The sequence below is a fragment of the Mustelus asterias genome, chromosome 9 (assembly GCF_964213995.1).
Source record: "Mustelus asterias chromosome 9, sMusAst1.hap1.1, whole genome shotgun sequence".
NCBI lineage: Eukaryota > Metazoa > Chordata > Chondrichthyes > Carcharhiniformes > Triakidae > Mustelus > Mustelus asterias.
This window is the reverse complement of record NC_135809.1, coordinates 43,209,451-43,234,979: the sequence shown is the minus strand read 5'-3', so window position 1 is coordinate 43,234,979 and position 25,529 is coordinate 43,209,451. Positions and strand designations below refer to the sequence as shown.

At 43.4% G+C, this 25,529-nt stretch overlaps 1 protein-coding gene and 1 non-coding gene across 3 annotated transcripts in view; both read right to left on the bottom strand.

Annotated features, from left to right (window-relative positions):
- LOC144498644 (fibulin-1-like) overlaps window positions 1-25,529 on the bottom strand; it is a 309,419-nt gene that overhangs the window by 44,412 nt on the left and 239,478 nt on the right. The window lies entirely within an intron of this gene.
- trnas-gcu (transfer RNA serine (anticodon GCU)) lies at window positions 14,101-14,182 on the bottom strand. Its single transcript has one exon. It is a non-coding gene; the product is annotated as a tRNA-Ser (tRNA).

The following is a 25,529-nucleotide window of genomic DNA, read 5'->3' as shown; positions in this document are numbered from 1 at the left end:
TTTGTGTCTGTGTTCCAATCTTTTCTCCCCTGCTTCACTCACTTCCCCCAGTTATACCTGTCTTTCCCCTCCCTGCTCGTATTGTTTCTCATGTAGCAACCTCTTGCTGCAGCTTCAGAGAAGCACCAAGATCTCGCTACTGTTAACGGTAGACAAAAGAAGCATGCACATACCTCAAAGTTGTTATGAAGTGAATGTCAACAGGTGCGCGCAATTTATATATGGTCGTGAAACAGTCCTTCCTAATTATCTACTGGAGGGGCATGTAAATTTTGAGGGAGAAATTATTACAGCAAGTTGTATTTTTGATGAGCACCCATGAGATGTATAGGGATGCAAATATGGCTCCCGACATGGAAACTCGACCTGTCATGAAAGTCGGGGGCACAAAATTCCAAACTAATTTCCAGGGATGTGAAACTGACTTTTGTCATCATCTATATTTTGTGACACCACTCGCCATCAGGCCCACTGCTGGCAGGACTGGGAAATTCTACCCAATGGGTATTATTATAGCAAGGTGATATGTGGATGAATGACATTTGGAGTCCATTGGGTGATAATAGCCTGACCACCAGGAACCATACACATAGCAGAGACAGGGGTTGAATTTTACAGAATTGGCCTACATGTGACTCCAGACCCACAGTAATGTGGTTGGCACTTTAACTGCGCTCTGAAATGGCCTTACAAACCGCTCAGTTGTATCAGACCCGTTAGAAAAAGGGATAAAACCAAGGCAGATTATCTGGCATCAATCTCAGCACTGGAAATGACAATGGCAAACTCAACCCTGTCGACACTTCAAAGTCCTCCCTATTAACGTCGAGCAAAATTTGGGGAGTTGTCTCCCAGATTAATCAAGCTACTGCACTCATGGAATCGTACCTTACAATGTCCCCATCATCATCATCACCATCCCTTGGTATCTGCTGTCCCAGCAAAAGGATAGATCCATCTCAGGTGTGGGCACAGTGATATACAGTCGGGAGGGAGTTTCGCCAAGGGTTCTCAACATTAACACTGGATTCCATGAAGTCACATTGCATCAGGTCAAACATGGGCAAGGAAACCTCATACTGCCCCTTCCACCCCACACCTGATGAATCAATACTCCTCCATGTTGAACACATTTGGAAGAAGCACTGGGGTGACAAGGGCACAGAATGTCCATCACCAGGAGTAGTTCAGTAGTAGCACTACTGACCGAGCTGGCCAAGTTATAAATTATATAGCTGCTAGACTCGGTCCGTGACAAGTTATGAGGACACCAACAAGAATCTAACTGTCACAGATTCATCAGTGCATGATAGTATTGGTAGGAATGACCACTGCACAGTCCTTGTGCAGACAAAATGCTGTCTTCACATTGAGGACAGCCTCCATTGTGGCGTGTAGCTGTACAATAGTGCTAGATGGAATAGATTTTGAACAGATCTTGCAAATCAAAACTGGATGTTCATGAGGTGCTGTGGACGATCAGTTCAGCTAAACTGTATAATACCACAATTTCTAATTCCATGGCCTAGCCTATTCCTCACTCTACTGTTAGGTTTCCATTACCAAAACCTCAAATTACATTAGGAAGCAAGAGTTGAACCCAACAATTTTTTTTGGCATAAATGTGAGGAAAGGATACTTCCAGGAAGCATTCCACTAACAAAGTAAGGATTTTATATTAAAACAAACTTTATTTAATTTCTAACTTATTAGTGTTTCAGTTCCAAATAAGCAACATTCCTCTTACAGACTTAAAGGCCACTTTAAATATAGTTAGCAATCACAAATATACTTGCAATAATACGTATAGATAGCCTTGGAGATTTCAGAGAGAGATAGATCTTTCAGAAGCCTGCAAAATTCTCCTAACTTCAACCAGAACAGCCAAACACCAACTCCTTTCTGGAAAAGTATTTCTTTTCTGCTCATAAAGCGCATCATCACATGACCCTGTCAATCACTCTAATCTGAAATCCCAGAGGAACTTAAGTAAATAAAAATACATCACTCTACTTAACATAACCACTAGCAAGGCTAAAATGAGTAATTATCATGCTCTCCCAGCATCTGAGTTGCATTCCCCCGAGGTAAGGACTACCTACAGCATAAAGCTGAATTTTTAAACTTTCCCCTTAAACTTAAAAAAAACAAGATATATATATATATCCGTATCAATTGCACTACGGATGAGGTACCCAGACGAGCACTCAGATGCTGCACGGATCAGCTGGCAGGGGTATTCACAGACATCTTTAACCTCTCTTTACAACAATATGAGGTCCCTATCTGCTTCAAGGAGATGACCATCGTCCCAGTACCAAAGAAAAGCCAAGCAGTGTGCCTTAATGACTATTGTCCGGTAGCTCTGATATCCATCATTATGAAGTGCTTCAAAAGGTTAGTCATGGCAGGAATCAATTCCAGCCTGGATTCATTACAGTTCTGCTGCAACAGGTCCACAGCAGACACCATCTCCCTGGCCCTGCACTCAACCCTGGAGCACCTAGATAACTAAGACACCTATGTCAGACTCCTATTTACTGACTACAGCTCAGCCTTCAACACCATTATTCCTACAAAACTTATCTCAAAACTCTGTGGCCTGGGCCTCAGCTCCTCCCTCTCCAACTGCATCCTGAAATTCCTAACCCACAGACCACAATCAGTAACGATAGGCAACAACACCTCTTCCATGATCATCCTCAACACCTGTACCCCACAAGGCTGCGTTCTCAGCCCCCTATGACACACCTATGACTGTGTGGCCAAATTCCGCTCCAACTCGATTTTCAAGTTTGCTGATGACACCACTGTAGTGGGTCGGATCTCAAACAATGATGGGACAGAGTACAGGAATGACAATGATGTGTCCCTCAATGTCAGCAAAACAAAGGAGATTGTCATCGACTTCAAGAAGCATAAAGGAGCACATGCCCCTGTCTACATCAACGGGGACAAAGTAGAAAGGGTCGAAAGCTTCAAGTTTTTAGGTGTCCAGATCACCAACAACCTGTCCTGGTCCCCCCCCCCATGCCGACACTATAGTTAGGAAAGCCCACCAATGCCTCTACTTTTTTAGAAGATGAAGGAAATTTGGTATGTCAGCTACGACTCTCACCAATCTTTACAGATGCACCATAGAAAGCATTCTTTCTGGTTGTATCACAGCTTGGTATGCCTCTTGCTCTGCCCAAGATCGCAAGAAACTGCAAAAGGTCGTGAATGTAGCCCAATCCATCACACAAACCAGCCTCCCATCAATTGACTCTGTCTACACTTCCTGCTGCCTCGGCAAAGTAGCCAGCATAATTAAGGACCTCACGCACCCCGGACATATTCTCTTCCACCTTCTTCCGTCGGGAAAAAGATACAAAAGTCTGAGGTCACGTATCAACCGACTCAAGAACAGCTTCTTCCCTGCTGCCATCAGGCTTTTGAATGGGCCTCCCTGGCATTAAGTTGATTTTTCTCTACACCGTAGCTATGACTGTAACATTACATTCTGCACTCACTTGTTTCCTTCTCTATGAACGGTATGCTTTGTATAGCGCAAGAAACAACACTTTTCACTGTATACTAATACATGTGACAATAATAAATCAAATCAAAAATTATTATCACACTATTATCATTAAGCCAGGGGTTCAACCCTGTTTCAATGAAAACTGCAGAAAGGCATGCAAGGAGCAGCAGCAGGGAAATCTAAAAATGAAGTGTTGGTGTGATGAAGCTGCAACATAGGACTACTTGCGTAACAAACAATGAAAGCAATGTGCAATTGACAAAGCTAAGCAATTGCACAACCAAAGCATCTGATCTAAGCTCTACAATCCTGCTACAGCCAGTTGTGAATCGTGGTGGGCAAATAACAGGAGGAGGAGGTTTCACATATATCCCCATTCTCAATAATGGGGGAGCCCAGCACATCAGTGCCAAAGACGAGGCTGAAGCATTTGCAACAATTTTCAGCCAGAAGTGCAGAATCGATGATCTGTCTCAGCCTCCTCTCGAGATCCCCAGCTTTATAGATGCCAGTTTTCAACCAATTTGATTCACTCCACATGATGTCAACAAACAGCTGAAGACACTGGATACTGCAGAGTCTATGGACCCTAACAACATTCCAGCATTAGCACAGAAGAACTAGTGCCCCAGAACCAACTGCGCCCTTAGTCAAACTGTTCAAGTACAGCTTCAATACAGGCATCTACCCAGCAAACTGGAAAACCGCACAGTTATGTCCTGTCCACAAAAGGCAGGACAAATCCAACCCAGCCAATTACTGCCACATCAGACTACTTTTGATCATGAGCAAACTGATGGGAAGGGTTGTCGACAGTGTTATCAATTGGCACTTACTCAGCAATAACCTGCTCATTGATCCTCAGTTTGGGTTCCACTAGAGCCATTCAGCTCCTGATCTTACTACAGCCTTAGTCCAAACATAGACAAAAGAGCTGACCTCAGAAAATGAGGTGAGAAGGACTGCCCTTGATATCAGGGCAACATTTTATTGATGTGGCATCAAGGAGTCCTAGCAAAACTAGAGTCAATGGAAATCAGGGGAAACTGTCCATTGGTTAGAATCATACCAAGCAGAAAGGAAGATGATTGTGTTTGTTGGAGGGTAATCATCTCAGTCCCAGGACATCGCTGCAGGAGTTCCTCAGGATAACGTCCTACCATTTTCAATATTTCACCAATGACCTTCCCTCCATCATAAGGTCAGATATAGGGATGTTTGCTTATGATTGCACAATGTTCAGCAACAGAAATTTCTTCATTCCAGCTCCTCAGATACTGAAACATTCTGTATCCAAATGGAGCAAGACTTGAACAACATTCAGAGTTGGGTTAATAAGTGACAAGGAACATTTGTGTTACTCAAGTGCCAAGCAATTATCATCTCCAACAAGACAGAATCCAACCATCTCCCCTTGATATTCAATGGCATTGCTATTGCTGCATCCCTGACTGTCAACATCTTGGGGGCTTAGGATTGACTAGAAACTGAACTGGACCTGCCATATAGATACCATGGCTACAAGAGGAGGTTAGAGGCTGGGAGTCCTGCGGAGAGCAACTCACCACCTGACTGCCAAAAATCTATCCACTATCTACAAGGGACAAGTCAGGAACAGTACTCCACCTGCCTGGGTGAGTGCAACTCCAACAACACTCAAAAAGTTTGACAACATCCAGAACAATGCAGCCTATTTTATTGGCACCCCATCCACCACCTTTAACATCCAATCCCTCCACCAGTGGCAACAATGTGTACCATCGTCAAGATGCATTATAGCAACTCACCAAGGCTCTGGTAGAACCCTACAAACCCATAACCTCCATCAGCTGGAATGACAAGGCAGCAGATGCATGGAAATATCACCTGCAAGTTTCAGAGGGGTACAGATGAGCTTTATGAGACTGATACGTGGAATGAACAAATTGTCTTACAAGGAAAGGTTGGACAGACTTGTTTCCGCTGGAGTTTAGAAGAGTGAGGGGTGACTTGATTGAAGCCTATAAGATCCTGAATGGTATAGACAAGGTGGACGTGGAAAGGATGCTTCCTCTTTTGTGAGTCCAGAACTAGGGGGCACTGTTTTAATATTAGGGGTCATCCTTATAAGACATAGTTGAGTAGTTTTTTCTCTCAGAGGGTTGTATGACTTTGGAACTTGTTGCCTCAGAAGGCGATGAAGGCGGGGTCATTGAATATTTTAAGATGGAGGTAGGTAGATTCTTGCCGGGCAAGGGATCAAAGGTTATCCGGGTATCTGGTAATATGGCATTCAAAACACAAACAGAGCAGCTTCCATAGCCCAAATGGCCTATTCCTGCCATAGTTCATATGTTGTATATTCTACATTTCCTGAGGATGGTAAACCAGGTGGCAAAGTTTATCACTATTTTGGCCATATTCACAGAACCCTTGAGCGATCTCCTGTGGAAGGGTCAACAATGGTTCTGAAGCACAGTGCAAATCAAGGACTTTCAATCCATTAAAACTCATCTATCCACCTCAATTGTCTTGGCATGCCACAATCCCACGTTGCCTATTGTCTTTGCTGCAGACACTTCCTCTGTCGGCCTCGTGGGTGTTCTCATTTTGCCTTGAGAGCTCTCACAGAAACTGAATGTATGCCACTATTCAGAAAGAGGTACTGGCTGTCAAATGCTTTTCTGATTACTTGATGGTGCTACCTTACCAGGTGGAAACAGACTACAAACCTCCTCACTCCATGGAGATTGTCAAGATGCCTATCTGTTTTCAACAATTTCACCTTCATTTGACGCAGTACCAATATACAGCTGTATATCTCCAGAGTCCAGTTGACCATGTCATCCTTGATTCTACATTAGTGTCAGAAGTGGAAGCATTTCCTTCTACCATCATGAGCCTTCTGCCCACATCAGCCACAAAGCTCCAGGATGTTCGACGTGTCAAAAATGAGGATGGCAAATACATTAAAGTGTGAGAGCTCTAGCTCCAAGTGTAGTCCAAATACAACCCATATCGATCATCTCATTCACAAATACAATAAGCAACAAGCCCGTTTGAAAGTTGTTGGCAACCTTCTAGCTTACGCCCATTGCTCTGCACCACATCTTTAAGTGACCTTTCTTGTTACAGTTGAAGCACACATAATTCTTTCATCGACAAATCTCTTTGGAGTGTTCTCCCTTACATTGAAACCACAGTTTAGCCCTCACTGTTGTGCCCGCTCCTGGGCTGTTTTGCACCACAGCTGTTTCCTGCCACAAACAATTTACCTCATTTGGCACGCCTTGCAAATCTTGCAACTCTATTATGCCCTGCTGTGTGTGCTCAACCACCTGGGCAAACTCCATAGTTTTTTCAAAGGTAATTGGTCTTTGCCAGTAATCTATTTTATATTATTAAACTATTTATATCACAGACCATTCTGTCCCTTAATATTTCAAATAATGCTGGGCCAAATTCGCAGTGTTCTGTAAGTCCCCTCAGTCTTACCAAGAAGCCTGACATTGTCTCCCTTGGCTCAGGGAATGCCATGTGAAATCTGTATCTCAGCATAATGATGGAGGAACAGGGGTTAAAACGATTTTTGACCAGCTCCACAAACTAGAGTGAAAAAGGGGGAGCTCAGATCTGTTTTTTTGGCGAGGCCGCTCAGTGAAAAAAATAATGCTAACTCTGTTTCCCGCCTGTAGGGGAGGGGGCAGGGCCTAAGCTCGCTGGAAGGCTGGCAGCTCACAGTGGAGTGTGCAATCACGCATGTGCAGATCTCTCTGTTCTATGCAACAGCACAGAGAGATCTGTCAGTCATCTCAGTGATTTTGAGTAGAAGGCTGAGGGTGGAAGTGTAATGGATTGAGCATAACAGGGAGATCTGGGCCTTTATTTTGCTGGCATCTTATTATAATTTATCACTGTGAGCATAGACTGAATCAGAAGTGAATGAGAAGGAGGGATACAGCCAATTGCCGTTCAACCACAGTAGCCCACCTCTCCCCTCACGATTGCTGGCCTCCCTGGCCAATCGGCTCCATCCCATCCCGGCTGATCGCCGATTGCAGAGTGTGCAGCGTTCCCTCCATCCTCCGTCCAATCCCAGTTGCAGAGTGTACAGTGGTACAGTGTTCCCCCCCCCCACCTGCCTCCCCTTAGGCCCTGCCCCATCCAGACTCCCCCCCCCCCCCCCCCACCCCATGGGCCTCGTCCCCTTAGTCTTCACCGCCTTGGTGATGCCCAGTGCCTGGTGGGCACTGCCAGGGTATCCAATGGACAGTGCTAGGATGACACTGCCTGTGTACCAGGCTGGCACTGCCCCCCAGCCCCCAAACCTCTGGGAGGCCTCAATGACCTCCGACGCTACCAGCAAGGCCATCACGTCAAGTCCCCATTGATGTGGACCATACATGATACTTGCCGGTGAGGACCTCCAACGGTGAGGCCACAAGGGCAAATGAGCCCAGACAATTGCATCCCAAGCTCACTAATAATATTTAAATCCACATTAAAACGGCTTTAAATATTGCAATCTTCCTGGACACGAGGCTGATCTCGCCGGATGCCCAGGACCGGTATGATCAGAATAGGCGCGAAATCGGATGCAAACCTGATTTTTAGCCTATCTCAATCTTATTGGCTCGCCCCGCCCATCGACAGATCTACCTTTGTGCCTGGAGCATCTGGTGCTGATAATATTCTCACTCAACTGTAAGTCTGTGGGTCACAGACTGTGAGCAAAATAACATTCCTCTTCCACAGATATTTCATTCGCAAAAAAGAAATATCGCTTCCTTTCTATGTATTGTCTCTAGTCATCTACCTCGGAGTCAAATAGCTCAACCTTTCCTATCATAGGCATTGCTAAATATGTACCTTACTTCTTGTTACTCGTTACGCTCAGTTTCCTTTCCTTCTAGCTGGACACTGCAATCCTCAATGACTTCAATGTTTTGCCTCGTCACTAATGTAGTAAATCAAAGGTGACTCATTGTGGTTTTAACAATAAAGGGTTTATTGCCAACAGAAGATATATATATAAGGTCAGACTAGATTACAAATGTGGCTGCTCTGTTCAACACCCTGGCTCCAGCTGTGAATCCCTCCTTGACCCATGGTATGTGCCCTCTTGCCGATTGGCTCAGCTTCCTGCCGGGATGATCCACAAGGTTCTTGCCAATCACATGGCCCTTAGGAACCACCCCCCCCCCCCCCCCACCCCACCTTTAAAGGACCACACTACTATATCCGCCTTCAAATATGTCGGCAGATGGCCGTAAAAGTTCCCCCAGGTTTCGGATCAGGGTTTGAATAAGCCATATTCTGGACAGACACACAGAAAAATCTAAATCAACAAAGGGAAAAGATCCTGCCGAAGAACACATGCTCTTAAGCCACATGTAGGCAGCAATTTGAGATGGCCCTGAATCTCCACCTGAGGAACCTAACCACAGCTCTGCTTTGCACTTTGACAAGCATAACATGCTAAGTCTGCTACTATGAACATTAAACATCAGCAACCCCATCCTTCTAAATTACCAGCTCTTTCCTTTAATGAACAAACAGGATTATAGGCCTGCATTGTTTCAAGTCCTCACCCTGGGGAAAAGCAAGTGTAACAAAGAATTCTTGAATTTATAAAACTTAAATGCAAGCTACTTTTATAATCGCAACCTTTTCCTCAACATTTGTGTATTTAAGTGTGTCTGAGCATGGGTGTATTTGCGTACATTCAATGAACATTTCTCTTTCTTCTAAAACTTAAAAAATCCGTCACTTGCCTGTTCCTGACAATTAAAGCATCAGGAGTGAAAACACCTTTTTTTAACATGCTGTCTTTGGCCAGTGGTAAGAGGAAGGGGAGTCACGTCTACCATCACTCTCCTGTCTATAATAAAAAGTTCATAAAATATTTGTTATCAGTGACAATTGGGCACTCAAGCTTGAGAGGGTCCAGTTGTACATTACAAGTCAGTATCTGCTGCAACAATCTGACTCAACATGCTCTTAACAGCAGGGCTGATATTGGGGTTGCTCGAGCATAGAAATGATGTTGTCATGGGAATGTAAAATCATAGAATCATTGAACATTATAGCACAAGGAGGTTATTCAGGACATCATGCTTGTGTATGCTAATTGAAAACTGTTTAGTCGCATACTGCTGCTTCTTTTCCCATAACCCTGAAAACTCATCTTCTTCAAGTATATGTCCAATTGCCTTTTGAAATTCGTCTAAATACTACCTATTTTTATCATATCCAATAACTCTACAATAACTTAACAACACCATGTGAAAAATAAATTTCTCCTCAATTCTCCTCTAATTCTTCAGCCAATTATCTTAAATCTATACCTCTAGTACAGATCAACATGCCAGAGGAAACATCTCACTAATTGCTCTACTAAAACATCTCATATTTTTGAATACATCTGTTATTAGGTCTCTCCTTAACCATAGAACATTCCCAGCTTCTCCAATCTCTCTCCAGAATTGAAATCCCTCATCCCTGATATCATCCTGGTAAAACCTTCATTGGCCTGCTCTCTAGGCTTTATCATTCTTCCTAAAATGTGTTGTCCAGAATTGCTTCAGATACTCAAGCTGAGGCTTATGGATTTGTAAATGTTCAGCATGACTTCCTTGTATTTGTATTTAATAGTCCTGTTAACAAATTCAGATAGCCCATATACTTTATTTATTTGCCTTACCAACTTCATAGATTTGTAAATATGCACCACACCCTCCACCTCCTCAGTATCTCATGCACTCTCTTCAAAGTTGTACTACCTATTTTTATCATATCCAATAACTCTACTCCCTTCTCCTCTACTGTATCATTGATCTCATCCTTTTGTGAAGACAGATGCAAAGTACCAGCACCTTAGTCATGCCTCCTGCCTCCACAAGGAGGTTTCTTTTTATGACCCTGAACTATCCACCATTCCTTTAACTTTTACATTTTATATGCTTCTAGGAGATTTTTGGGTTTCCTTTTGTGTTACCTGCTAATCTTTTCTCATACTCTATATTTGCTCTTCCCATATCATTTTTCAATTTCTCCTGAATTCGAAGTATTCTAGTAGGCCACTCCCATGGGCGTAGAGATGTTGAGGGCGGGAGCTTTTGATTTTCCTGGCACAGGTCACATTGCTTCACCAAGTCTACGCTGTCAGAGTCAAAATCGGGCCACCAGACGCAACTCCTAGCCAGTATCTTTATTTTTGATACTCCAAGATGGCCATTATGTATTTCTGTTAATATTGGACGTTGTCCAGGGGACGGAACCATTACTCAAGAACCCCAAATAATGGTCTGGTCCTCTACACTAAGTTCAACTTTCTTAATGAGGTAGGGTTTCATTTCTTCAGAGGGTCTTCCTTGGAATACACCGTATAGGATCATGTACCTTATTTTGGATAAGGTAGGATCTTTTTGGGCCCAGGCTTTAATCTGCCTTGTTGACATTAGCAAATTCTCCAAATAGTTCAGAGGCATCACAACCTCACCCAACGCTGGTAAAGCAGCCAATCTTGTGGGCAACAAAGGTGACTCAGTGTGTCAGCATTAGCTATCCGGGTTCCGGGGCAGTGTTCCAGAAGATATTTTTAGGCCTCCAATAACATTGTATCCGAGCAGAGGTGATGGGGGGAATTGCCTTGTCCTCTTTGAAGAGTCCCAATAAGGGTTTATGGTTGGTAACTATAAAAACCTGCTGACCGTAGTCGTATTGATGGAACTTAAGACAAAATATGACCACCAACCCTTCTGTCTCAATTTGAGAATACCTTTGCTCCCCTTCTGAAAGAGTCTTGGAGGCACATGTTTTGGGCTTTTCCGTCCTGTCTCTCTAGCAATGTTACAGCACTGCACCAACCCCATACAGGGAAGCTTCACAAGTTGATATGTTCTTTTTTTGGGAAGAAATGGGCCAGTAAGTTAGATGACAGTAACTAATGTTTAACTTTAGAAAAGGCCTCTGCCTGCGGAGCTTCCCTGGACCATCTCTGGTATTTTCATATTGATGCATGGAAAGAGGTCATCATGGAAGCCAAATTCAGGTTAAATTTTCCATAATAATTGACTAATCCCATGAAGGATTTTAACTCAATGGTGTTCCTTGGGGATGGTGCTTTCTTGATGGCCTTATCCTCCTGGATGTAACCCCTTGCCATCTACTCTGTAGACTAAAAAGGTTACTTTGCTTGGAAATTGCATTTCTCCCTCTTCAAGTGAACTCACGCTCTGGAAAATCGCTGAAAGCCTTCTTCTAAGTTGGTCAAGTATTCCTGTTCTGAAATCCCCAAGACCAAGACGTCATCTAAGTATACTGCTACCTTGAGTAGCCCTTGGAGGATGTTCTCCATAACTCTTTGGAGGTATGTGCTGATGAGACCCCAAAGGGGAAATGCATATACTCGTAGAGTCCCTTATGTGTGCCCTATTCTGGCCTTCCAATCTTCCAACCTCAGGAGTTGGATGTCCGATTGGAAGTGCCTATAGGTCTGTTCTCCGAAAATAGAGACTGCAGCTCCCATGTCCATCTCCATCTTCAAAGGATGGCCATTCACTAGTAATTCCACCATTGTCGGGGCAACTTTTGTTGTAAATAATACAATTCAATTGTAGTGTCCCTGTCTCTGGAAGAGGGGATACCTGCATGGTACACTCAGGTACTGGCCTCAGCTTTCTTCCGAGGCAGCAGGCATTTTGCCTGCTCCTGAAACTTTGGCAGTGCTTGCAAGAATCTGTCATCTGGCAATTGCATATTTCTAGAGTATGTTCTCTAATACTCTTGGGTTGTCACTGCCTTTCCATTACTGTCTGATCATGACATTAGGGTTCCTATTTTGAAAGGGGTCCTTTATACCTGATTTACACAAGCACTATCCATTGATGACTGATTATCCAAGATCCCTCTCCCGAATTGGAGGATATTGCTGCCTGATACCCCTTGTAGCTGCTGAGTCCCTTTTTCTGCAAACTCAAGTGATAAAGCTATTTCAATGGCTTTTTTTAAGTCCAAGTAGGGTTCTGTCAACAGCCTCTTTTGGGTGCTTATGTCATTTATGCCATATATTAATCTGTTTCACATCATTTCATTCAGAAGCAGTCGAAATTCACAATATTCAGCTGATTTCCGCAACCTATCATGACACGTGGCTAGACTAGAGAAGTTGCAGTTATAGAGTCATAGAGGTTTATATCATGGAAACAGGCCCTTCGGCCCAACTTGTCCATGCCACCTTTTTTTTAACCACTAAGCTAGTCCCAATTGCCTGCATTTGGCCCTTATCCCTCTATACTCATCTTACCCAAGATTGTACCCGCCTCTACTACTACCTCTGGCAGCTTGTTCCAGACACTCACCAGCCTCTGAAACAATTGCCCCTCTGGATCCTTTTGTATCTCTCTGCTCTCATCTTAAACCTATGCCCTCTAGTTTTAGATTCCCCTACTTTTGGGAAAAGATGTTGACTATCTAGCTGATCTATGCCCCTCATTACTTTATAGACCTCTATAAGTTCACCCTTAAGCCTCCTATGCTCCAGGAAAAAAAGTCCCAGTCTATCCAGCCTCTTCTTATAACTCAAACCATCAAGTTCCGGTAGCATCCTAGTAAATCTTTTCTGCACTCTTTCTAGTTTCATAATATCCTTTCTATAATAGGGTGATCAGAACTGTACACAGTATTCCAAGTGTGGCCTTACTAATGTCTTGTACAACTTCAACAAGATGTCCCAACTCAATGTTCTGACCAATGAAACCAAGCATGCCGAATGCTTTCTTCACCTCTCTGTCTACCTGTGACTCCACTTTCAAGGAGCTATGAACCTGTACACATAAATCTCTTTGTTCTATAATTCTCCCCAATGCCCTACTATTAACTGAGTAAGTCCTGCCCTGGTTTGATCTACCAAAATGCATCACCTCACATTTATCTAAATTAAATTCCATCTGCCACTCATCAGCCCACTGGCCCATTTGACCAAGATCCCGTTGCAATCCTAGATAACCTTCTTCACTATCCACTATGCTACCAATCTTGGTGTCATCTGCAAACTTACTAACCACGTCTCCTAAATTCTCATCCAAATCAATAATATAAATGATAAATAACAGTGGACCCAGCACCGATCCCTGAGGCACACCGCTGATCACAGGCCCCCAGTTTGAGAAACAACCCTCTACAACTACCCTCTGTCTTCTGTCATCAAGCTAATTTTGTATCCAATTTTGGCTACCTCAACCTGGATCCCGTGAGATTTAACCTTATGCAACAACCTACCATGCGGTACCTTGTCAAAGGCCTTGCTAAAGTCCATGTAGACAACATCAACTGCACTGCCCCTTGGTTACCCATTCAAAAAACTCAACCAAATTCGTGAGACATGATTTTCCACTCACAAAACCATGCTGACTGTCTCTAATCAGTCCTTGCCTCTCTAAATGCCTGTAGATCCTGTCTCTCAGAATACTTTCTAACAACTTATCCACTACAGATGTTAGACTCCCCGCTTGTAATTCCCAGGCTTTTCCCTCCAACCCAACGAATCATCAGTTCACTCTCAATGAGTGGCAACATGGAGACAGCAAATGCATCACTGACGAGGATGAGATTCCAATCCATGCATGCAGAGCACAATGGATTAGCAGTCCATCGCCTTAACCACTCGGCCACCTTGTCATTGTTGTTCTCCTTACAACAGAAGAGGTTAAGGGGGAATGTGATGTAGATGTGAAATAGATGTGATCAAAATCCTGAATGGAGAAACTGTTTCTAATGTCAGAAAGGTCAGTAACCAGAGGACACAGATTTGAGGTAATTGAGAAAAAAGAACCAGTGGTGACATAAGGAAAACAGTCCTTATGCCACACGTTGTTAGTATCTGAAATTCACTGTAAGGTTGGTGAAAAAATGTTCAATACCAATATCCACTAAGGCATTGGATAAAGTGGAAACATTTGCAGGACTATGAAAAAAGAGCAGGGGAAAAGAACTAATTAGACAGCTCTTTCAAAGGGCCGTCACTGACACAATAAACAAAATAGCTCCTTCTGTGGTATAAAATTTAATATTCTTGTAAATGATGTACTCAGAAGCTTCTCAACTTAACTTTCCCTGCTTCAACATGTTGAGAAAGAGATACAGGTTATCTGACTTATATTTTATTTGTAACCTCTATTTGAGAGGCTCACCTGGCAGCAATTAGAAACTATGTATCCGAGGGCTTGTACTGACCACCCTCCTCCTCGCTACTTTGTAGTCAGCAATCAGGGGAACAGTGGATAAAAATCTATAGAACACATCCACTAATACCACGGCTGGGCATCAACCCAATTCGCAAATCACAAAGTAACTTGGAGCATTGTGTAACATTTGTCATTCAGAAGTCTGAACCTGCAGGATGCAATCTGGCAAAAACTGAGCATATATTTGGCAGAAACTTTATGGGTTAAACAAGTTCCATTTGAGAAGTTAACATTCACAATGTCTAGCCAAGATTGAATCATGTTCTTGCAGTTTGAGTACAAAGACTGAGTTCTTTGCCTTGTGCTATTTCAGAACAAGGCATCAGCTGTCCAGGCCTGCATGAAATGGATGGCCTATAGGCAGTTATCCACAAAAACTGGTTTCAGGTGAGCCTACTTTTGGCCTGTGTTCACGGTTGGAATGGGCTACAGTTTCAAACTATATCCTATCCTGGTGTTGACAGATGAATGTAAGATTGTTCTCCTGACAAGACAGGGAAAGAAACAAAACCCTCTTCTCAACTATTAAAAAGAAATAAAGTAATTAATGCTTTACTGTCTGGCCCCTAGTGGATTGAATGCCAAAAGTGTAATCCTCCCCACCCTTTCCACATGACCTATGCTGTTTTTATCACTGAGCTTCATTACACTTTGATTTATTAGGAACCTTCAACAGTTGTAAGAAAATTATATCCATTGGATTTGTATCTGAACAGCTGCTCTTTCGCATACCGTAGCTCATAGTTGAGAAGCCAAATTGCCATTCACACGAGAATGCTATTCAATATTCAATGCTCCAGTTCCACTGCCTTAGCTAATTTACCCTTTGCCAATTCCCTCCACATATCCTGCACCAGACCCTGCCCTTGCCCATGTCCTCTGAAAGTGCTGAATCATTCTGGCAAACAATTCCATGGCAGTCAACAACTCTCCAGTACCTCGCCCAAGTGAACAATTTTAATTAATTAGCTTGAATGTTGAGTTTCAGGACACTACTTGTCCATGTATCGGTTGTTGTAAATGCAGACTTTGTCCTGCATCTTATTATAAAATATTGATATGTCATATTTATTTTTGTCAGAAATTTCCCAATGCACTGTAACATTTTTTAGTTGGAGGTTTGATTGCTTTAACTGGTAATATTTGCTCTTTAACCTCAAAGCATAGGGTAAAACACACATGTAATTTTGGATAGAGGTAGATAAGTATAAGCTCTATTTCACAGGCTCACCTTGCAATGATTAAAAATTAAGTATCCAAGTAGTCCCACTCCACTGCTCCTTTCCCATTGCCCTGAAAATGTTTCCAACATTATATGTGGAAAGGTGTCATGCCAGAGGTAAACCACTATATGCTTTATATCAGGTCTCAGCAGCTACCAAGCAAATCATTGCATTGCAAAAGACTACTTCCATTTTCTATGATTGGTCTGGGCGGGAGGGGGGGCTTGGATCAGGCGAGTGGGGGCAAATGGCCGTGGGGACCGGTAGGGGGGGGCGGTGTTGATGGGTCATAAGGCCGCTATAGCTGAGGGAGGCGGTGACAGGTTTCTGTGGTCACAGAGCATAGAAATCTGCACATGCACAATTGCATAATGTGCTGCTATCAGCTGGCTTTTGGGCGATTTAGCACACCCTCCCCTCCCCCCCACTACCCCTGCTGGCAGATTCCAAGTTTTACCTGATTTTTTTTGACTAAGTCAGGTAAGATTCTATTTTTAAGTTGCCCAAAAAAACGATGCGAATTTCTCCTGTTTACACGCTCGTTCGGGACTTAGAATTCTTTTGGAAAGATTGCCCTCTTTGACTTTGATTGAAAAGTAGAGTGGAACAGAATGAGAGACATTTGAACGTGATTATGTGATCAACCATGCCAAAGGTTGCAGAGAGGCTGAGAAGGATAAGGATGAGTACGCACTATGGTCATGGTAACTTAAGAAGTAATTTGTGACATCGATTTAGGGCTATAATTTCTGTGACGGCCAAAACTTGTTTGGCATGGTTCAAATGTGCATTGTGGGACAGCTGGGAATGGATCTGGGAGGCGACAACATATTTAAGGTGGTTTAGAAATGGAAAGGTAGTTTGCAGAGGAATGGAGCATGCATTTTTTGATGGTAGCAAATTTGAAAGGGAGGGCAAAGGTACCTGAGGTTTACAATCTTAATTAGCAAGGTTTTGCTGGAAAGAGCACTGTAACTAAGACAGCTGAATGGATGCTCTCAATCATAGTCAATGAAGTCCACAAGCTCCTCACACTTGTTGAAGGTAAGGGTGGGAGAGACAAGGGACATGATTTTAAATCAATGGATCATAGAGAAAAGAAGTCAGGAGTTATCTTTGTATTCAGGATGTTCCTGGAGCAGTAAGTAGCTTTAGCAGTGGAGACAAGAGCCCATGGGTACTTAATATGGTCCAGCCAGATCTGGTGATGAATAGCCATTGTATGCCATATACATTCAAGTTTGCGCCCCTTGAACTGAATGGAGCAAAGATGGGCAGGCATCAATTATGATGACTTTTAGAATGGAGAAGTGCATCAAAAGCGAAGGTGATGGTATGATTGAGCAGACTGATATCGACAAATGTAGGGCCAAAGAATAGATATTTATTTAGAATTCATTGGATTGGGGTATAGTCCCATCAGATTGGTAGTTGGCAAATGTTACTCTGTACTTCAAGAAAGGTGGGAGAGAAAAAAACAGAATTACAGGACAGTTCACCTAACATCAGTTTTTGGGAAATCTATTATTAAGTGTTAATGCACTTAGAGAAACATAATATGACTAGAACAAGTTAACAATGTTTTACTAAAGGGAAATCCTTATTTGCATATTTATTGGGTTTTTTTATGAGGATGTAACTGGTAAGGTAGATAAAGGGAACCCGCTGATGTAGTATACCAGGATTTCCAAAAGGCTTTCAACGAGTTGCCACACAGAAGGTTAATAGGCAAGATAAGTGCATTTGGAGTTGGAGGTAACAAATTAGCATGGATAGAGCCTTGGTTAACAGATAGGAATTAGAGAGTGGGCATAAATTGAACTTTTTCAAGTTGACAGTGGATAGTGGAATACCACAAGAGCCACTGCTGGGGCCTCGGCTATTTATAATCTATTTTATTAATTTAAATGAAGAAACAGAACATAATGTATCTCTAAGAAGTATCTAGGGAGCGGCTTCGGCAGATAGTAGAGGAGGAGGATTTTAGGAAGAGACAAGGGAGATAAGGTGCTCAAAGAAGGAGTAAATGAAAAAGGAGTAGGGGGACAGATGCACACCACCATTGCAGCAGTTTGACCAGCCAGGTGGTGACAAATATAGCCAGTCATTGACGCTTCAGTAAGGAAGAAGGTCATCACCAAGAGCCAAGTTTTATTGTCATGACCATGATGTCAGTCCAATCATCCACAATAAGATGGATGGCAAGAGAAGTGAAAGGGGTATGACAGAGTAACAGGAAGTGGAGGAGAAAAGGGTGAAGGAGCCAGACTGGAAAAAAGGGTACAAAATGAGACATATTTAAGGGCTTGGGTACATAGCAGCAACCAAAATAAACATGAAAATGGACAGGGAGGAAATTCAGTTACATAGACATGGCAAAGATTAGGATCGATATGTCCTGATTGTAAAGAGAGTTTCGAGCAGGGATCCACAACTTACGGCATGCTTGCCAAAGCTGACATATGAGATGATTTTGAGTGACACTCACATTGCTAGTCCAATTAACAGCTCAAAATGTTGCAAAGGAAAAAATATTTTGTAATTTACTTATCCTGAGAAGGTACATTACATAGGTGTATAAAATTTAAATAGTAAACGCTTGTGTTTTAAGTTCTGATTTGCTGTTTATATCAGTATCATGTAATGCGGACTGTGTTTGATGTTGTGAGTTGTTTCACTGAGGAGTACATTTGACAAAATGTCAGCCCTAAGGAAGCAAAGTGGGATATGTGTTCACAATTGTGAGCATCAAATTTTAGAGATTGGCAAAGTGCACTTTAAGCTATTGAGAAAGTTCATGCAGCCTCTATTGTGCCCTGCTGGATGTCCCTGACAGTGAAATTTAACTGTTTGAAGTAAATTGTGTTAGCAATACTTTCTGCATTTGGATCCACATATCTGTGAAAACAGGTTTTTTCACACATGAAGCTCATCCTTTGTCCCTCTCAGAGTCGGCTAACAATTGATCACTCAGAAATCTGTGTGCAGCTTAAAGTATCCAAGTACATTAGATAACTCAGCAAGGAAAAGCAAGGAGAAGGATCACACTAAACTGGTAAGTTCTGCATTTTAACTTAATTTTAAATGAAGCTTCTTAAGCATTTTAACAAAAACCTTACTTACTTTACATACCACAATAGTTTAATTATATATAGAGACCGTGTAAATGTTAAATTGTATTATTGGCACACAAAACCTTAAATTAGAGTGAATAAATGAAGACTTAGACATCACTTCTGAAAAGTTGCCAACCCCTGGTATAAAGAATTGTACGCATTACGTAACACATTTTGTTCCTACTTTTCCTTCCTATTTTTGTTTTCTATGCCAATTGCTGGATCACTTAAGGATAGTAAAACCAGGGGTCAAATGTGTAGCTGTAGGGTTGATGCAGGAGGGAAAGATTTATATGCTTGGAGCAGTCGAAATGTGTTCTGGAATATGGAAAGTTAAAGTGTAATGTTATTGTACCTTCTAGAAATGTATTTTTTTGTTGTGTTCTCTGCAGTTGTAAGCAGGCTCTTTCAACCATTCCTCCACTACCTGACCACCCGATAGCTCCCCCCCCCCCACCATACCCCTGACCACCCCTGACACGCCAACCACCCAATTATGCCCTACCAGGCTTACTTACCACTCATCCTGCCGACAATCCTCCCAACTCCTGATAACCCCCTCCCAAGCCTCTGACTAACTCCCCAACACCCCCAACCCCACCTTATTGACATCTCTATCTTGACATCTCTATCCCGAAACCACTCAACTGCACCCTATCAGGCCCAACTACCACCTGACCCCCCCCCCCCCCGACTCATCCTATGCCCCCCTGCCCAACTCATCCTGTCCCCTGTTATGATCCTTGGTCAGATCCCGAGTCACTGGGTGGAGCCTGGTTAGAGAACAATAATGTTCTGTTTAAAGTTGATACAGTTTGAGATTCAAGGTACATACAAGTTAATAAAGCCACAAGCTTACATGGGTTTGAATAAACAATGATAAACTTTACTGTACAAGCTTGGAAAGAAAAAGAAATTTACAATATCTACCTTATATTCTAACATTTAGGGTAAGTTTGAGCTACATGTGAATTAATAGGCAAACTGTGGTTGGAAACATCACATTACACTATAGATGACAGACGTGACCAAAACTGATCCCATGGATTTCTCAACAACCCACCTAAACACTTGTCACATTACAAGCTAACCCATCTCACAAAAACTTTGTCTTTCTTATGAGGATTTTTAATTTCCACATTTGACTTTGCTCCATAAGTCACTCCTACCAGCTTCAACAACAACCAACCTTGTTGAGGTTCAATCTCACCTTCAAAACTTCTGTTCTCCTGGATTTCTGAGTACACTCAAGTGTCACCTTTTAAGCACAATTTCAGATTTATGGCCGTGCCAAGCAGAACACCACTGCTCCAAAGGAGTACCTTTTTCCCACTGCCACAGCACAGAATCACCAAACTTCACCTATCTTCTTGGATCTTCAGAGGTCCTCTTGAACCTTGTGGGACCTCTCCCTGACCCCTCTTTGGTTTGGGATCTTCTCTCTGTTCCCCTCCTGTGTCCCACCACCTGAGACACCTACTAGATACCGGCACCCATATCTGGGCATCTGACCTGTCTCTTCATGTGGTTTTCTCTTTTCCCTTCTGTGCAGGTGCGCAGGGCTTGTCCCTGGCCTGAAGAACATAAAGGAAATACAAACTGCGCATGTATGGCCATTTCCCAGCCTGTGCGTGTGCAAGAGGTGTGGGTGTTGTTGGTAGCTGGAGTTCCCAACCTACAAACCAAAAAAGGTGAGTTTAAGTTTTATCAAACTCCCGACCGATCTTGCACCTTCCCCCGACCCAACCTACCCCCAGATGCATCGTAACCCCACCATGTCCCTGATCCTATCCACTTAGCTTACACAATTATATTCTCCTTTGTTTCCCAAAGTGCATTTAAACACAGGGACCTTTAAACTTACTTTATGACATCTGGTGCCAAACAAAGGGAACATGGCTGCTCTGTTGCGCTGCATTGGGAAGCCTTGGGAAACAGGAACATTACACATTTCTCATCAGGCCCAAGTCAAAAGAGCAGGTGAGAAATGTACAGCTCCTAACCTAGATCAGTAAAAAGGTGCAGAATGGCAATCCTTTCCAATCCACTCATCAGAACCTCTGGCCCAATAAGAGTCAATGTTCCATTAAAAATTGTATCAGGATTGAGTGAAATCCATGTGGACAGCTAGAAGCATTGCTAACTATCAAGGGACATGATACCAAGGCTATTATTATTTCTGTAAGCTCAAACTTCTTTGCACCTTTCTCAAGTTGTTTTTTTTAGTGTGAATGAACCCCTCTCATTCTCTTTCAGAAGCTCAGTCACTCAAGCCTGCAATTGATGCCCCACAATATAGTTTAACAGTGTTGTTATTCTTTCATGGAATGTGGGCATCATTGGCTAGGCCAACATTAATTCCTCATTCCTTATTGGGATTAGGAAGGAAGTTTCAGGATTTTGACCCAGTGATAGTGATGGAACTGCGATATAAGTTAGGATGGTGAGTGACTTGGAATTGCCCATCATTTCTCCCAACAAGCACTAATTATTATGTTTCTCAAGAAAAATAAATAACATTTTCTATTTCCACACAAGCCTGTGTCTGGGTTTTCAAGTATTGTAACGTCCAATCATTTCAGCTCTCTGGATTATGTGTTTTAATTTCCCTTACAGAGTAGCAACTAGGCTGCGGATTTAATAACTGCTGATGGAAAGAAAACCACTGAAACATTTTTTTATTCATTAATAGGATGTGGGCATCACTGGGTAGGCCAGCATTTGGTGTCTATCCCTAATTGACCTTGATAAGATGATGGTGAGCTGCCTTTTTGAAACTTGCAATCCATGGGCCCGATTTTATCAATAGGTTGCACCCGTTTTCGGGTGTGAAAACTTGGTAAAGTTGGGCGTGAGGCGAGTAGCACGATCCACGACCGCCTCCGCGTCCGTTCCCCCTTTACCAAGCGCCTAAAATGGCCTCGATCGGCACCGTGCCCGAAACGGGCGCGACGTCAGTTTAAATGCATTTGTATGCATTTAAATTGACTTAATGGACTGGAGGCCCAAGCTTACCGGCATTTTCCCCTTTACCACCATGTTCGCCCATCCAGATTCGGCGCAAAACAGACATGGTCCGCAAAGGTCTGTTTTGGGCGCTCCAGCTTCTGAAGAGATAAGTTCAGAGCTTCTAACTCAGATCGGTAGTGGTGTTGGGGGGGCAGGGGGCTGGGGGGGGGGGGAGTCAGATCGTTCTCTGATGGGGGGAGGAGGAGGGAGGCAGGTCAGATCGTTCTCTGGTGGGGGGGCAGAGGTGCAGGGGCAGGGGGGGTCCGCTGCCACTCTGTGCGTGACCTGTGAGAGGGGAAGGGAGGTCCACTGCCGCTCTGCGTGCGATCGATGGGGGGAAGGGGGCCGCGATCGGCCTGGGTAGCGGGAGGGATGGGGGGATAACGGGGACATTTATGTTGTAGGGGTAGGGCAATGTCTGTGGGGGCCAGGGGGGAGCCATTAGCGGAAGTGATGTGGCCAGGGGAGCGGTTTTCAAAATTTTTTTACAGTGCATGCGCAGTTGAAGGCTCCGATCAGAGCTGCAGAGTTTTGGTCTCATTAAGCCCCGCCCACAGGCTGCTGCAGTGCGATTCTGAAAATCAATGCTTTTTTTTCAGGCAGACAGCGTATGGGGGCACCTGAGAACAGGTTTACAAGTCAGATCTGGAACACTCCCAGGTTCAACACTTAGAATCAAAATGGTAACACGGGCCCCATGTGTTATAGGTGCACCCAAAGTGCTGTTCAGGAGGGAGTTCCAGGATTTTGCCACAGTAACACTGAAGGAATGATAATATATTTCCGAGTCAGTATGGTGACTGGCCTGGAGGGAAACTTCCAGGTAGTGGTGTTCCAATGTGTCTGCTGCACTTGTCCTTCTAGATGGTAGCAGTTGTGGGTTTGGAAGGTGCTGCCTAAGGAGCCTTGATGAGTTGCTGCAGTGAATCTTGCATATGTCACACACTGCTGCTACTGTGCATTGGTGCTGGGGTGAGTGAAGGTTTGTGGAAGGGCTGCCAGTCAAGCAGGTTGCTTTGTCCTGAATGGTGTCAAGCTTCTTGAGTGTTGTAGGAGTTGCAGTCATCCAGGCAAGTCACTCCTGACTTGTGCTTTGTAGATGGTGGACAGGCTTTGGGAAGTCAGGAGGTGGGTTACTCTCTGCATGATTCCTAGCCTCTGACCTACTCTTGTAGTGACTATATTTATATGGCTGGTCCAGTTCAGTTTCTGGTTAATGGTAACCCCCCAGGATTGTGATAGTGGGGGATTCAGCAATTGTAATGCTGTTGAATGTCAAGGGGGAATGGTTGGATTGCCTCGTGTTAGAGATGCTCATTGCCTGGTATTTGCGTGGCACGAATGTTACTTGCCACTTGTCAGCCCAAGCCTGGATGTTGTCCAAGTCTTGCTATATTTGCACATGGATTGCTTCAGCTTCTGAGGAGTCATGATTGGTGATGTATATTATGCAATCATCATCAAACATTCCCACTTCTGACCTTATGATGGAGGGATGGTCATTGGTGAAGCAACTAAAGATGGACACTACCCTAAGAAACTTCTGCAGTAATGCCCTGGAACTGAGATGATTGATCTCCAACAACCACAACCATCTTCCTTTGCGCTAGGTATGACTCCAATCAGCAAAGGGTTTTCCCCTTGATTCCCATTGATTCCAGTTTTGCGAGGACTCCTTGAAACCACACTCTTTCAAATATTACCTTGCTAATATTGGTGGTTACTTTCACTCCACCTCTGGAGTTCAACTCTTTTGTCCATGTTTGAATCAAGGCTGTAATGAGGTCAGAAGCTGAATGGCCCTGGTGAACCCAAACTGTGAATCAATGGACAGGTTATTGCTAAGCATCTGCCACTTGATAGCATGGTTGATGACCCCTTCCATTATTTTACTCGATCAAGAGTAGTCTGAAGGGGTGGTAATTAATTGGGCTGGGTTGTCTTGCTTTTTGTGTACCGGACATAAAAAGACAATTTTCCACATTGCTGGGTGGATATCAATGTAGTACCTGTATTGGAACAACTTGCCTTGGGGCATGGCAAATTCTAGAGCACAGGTCTTCAGTACTATTTATGCTCTGTCTATTTATTTTGTAGGCCCAGGTGAAGGTGAGGTTGACATGCAATGGCACATTGCATTAGATTGAGGGATGGAGATGGGTAATTGATCCCACCAATCCAGTCTTCACTTTTTACTTGTGCAGTTTGGCCCTCCCAGTCCTGTTAACCAAATAGCTAACCACAAGGACAGCTAATATAATCACAGAATACTACACTGTAGAAGAGGCCCTTCGGCCCATCGAGTCCACACCGATGCCTGAAAGGCCCTGACCTGCCCATCTAATCCCACGTGCCAGCACTTGGCCCATAGCCTTGAATGTTACAGCGTGCCAAGTACTCATCCAGGCACTTTTAAAGGATATGAGGCATCCCACCTCCACCACCCTCCCAGGCAGTGCATTCCAGACCGCGGCCACCCTCTGGGTAAAAAAGGTTTTCCTCAAGTCTCCCCTAAACCTTCCACCCCTTACTTTTAACTTGTGTCCCCTCATAACTGACTCTTCAACTAAGGGGAACAGCAGTTCCCTATCCACCCTGTCCATGCCCATCATAATCTTGAACACCTCAATCAGGTCGCCCTTCAGTCTTCTCTGCTCCAGAGAAAACAACCCAATCCAACCTCTCTTTATAACTTAAATGTTCCATCCCAGGCAACATCCTGGTGAATCTCCTCTGCACCCCTTCCAGTGTGATCACATCCATCCTATAATGTGGTGACCAGAACTGCACACAGTACTCCAGTTGTGGCCTCACCGAAGTTCTATACAACTCCATCATGATCTCTATGTTTTTGTAATCTATACTCCAAATGATAAAGGCAAGTGTACCATATGCCTTTTTCACCACCCTATTAACCTGCCTTTCCGCTTTCAGAGATCTATGGACAAACATGCCAAGGTCCCTTTGTTCTTCAGAACTTCCCAGTGTCAGACCTTTCATAGTATACTTCCTTGTCAAATTACTCCTTCCAAAGTGTATCACCTCACACTTTTCAGGGTTAAATTCCATCTGCCACTTATCTGCCCATTTGACTATCTCGTCTACATCTTCCTGTAACCCAAGACACTCAACCTTACTGTTAATAAAACTGGAAATTGAGTTTCAGGAACACAACAGCAGTTAAATAAGCTGTGAGTAAATTTTGAGATACCTGCCAACACCATAATTGGGAGGCATGTGAAATCCCAATTAATAAAACCTTGCAGCCACTTTAACCTTATCCAGCATCAGAAATTCAAGATGTGAACACAATACCAGGAACAGCATTTACAGCTTTACTAAACAATTTGAAGATCTTGTTATACACCTGTGATTTGTGTGAAATACAATTACAATACTTTAAATGGTTATGGCTCATAATTTTAAGGACTCC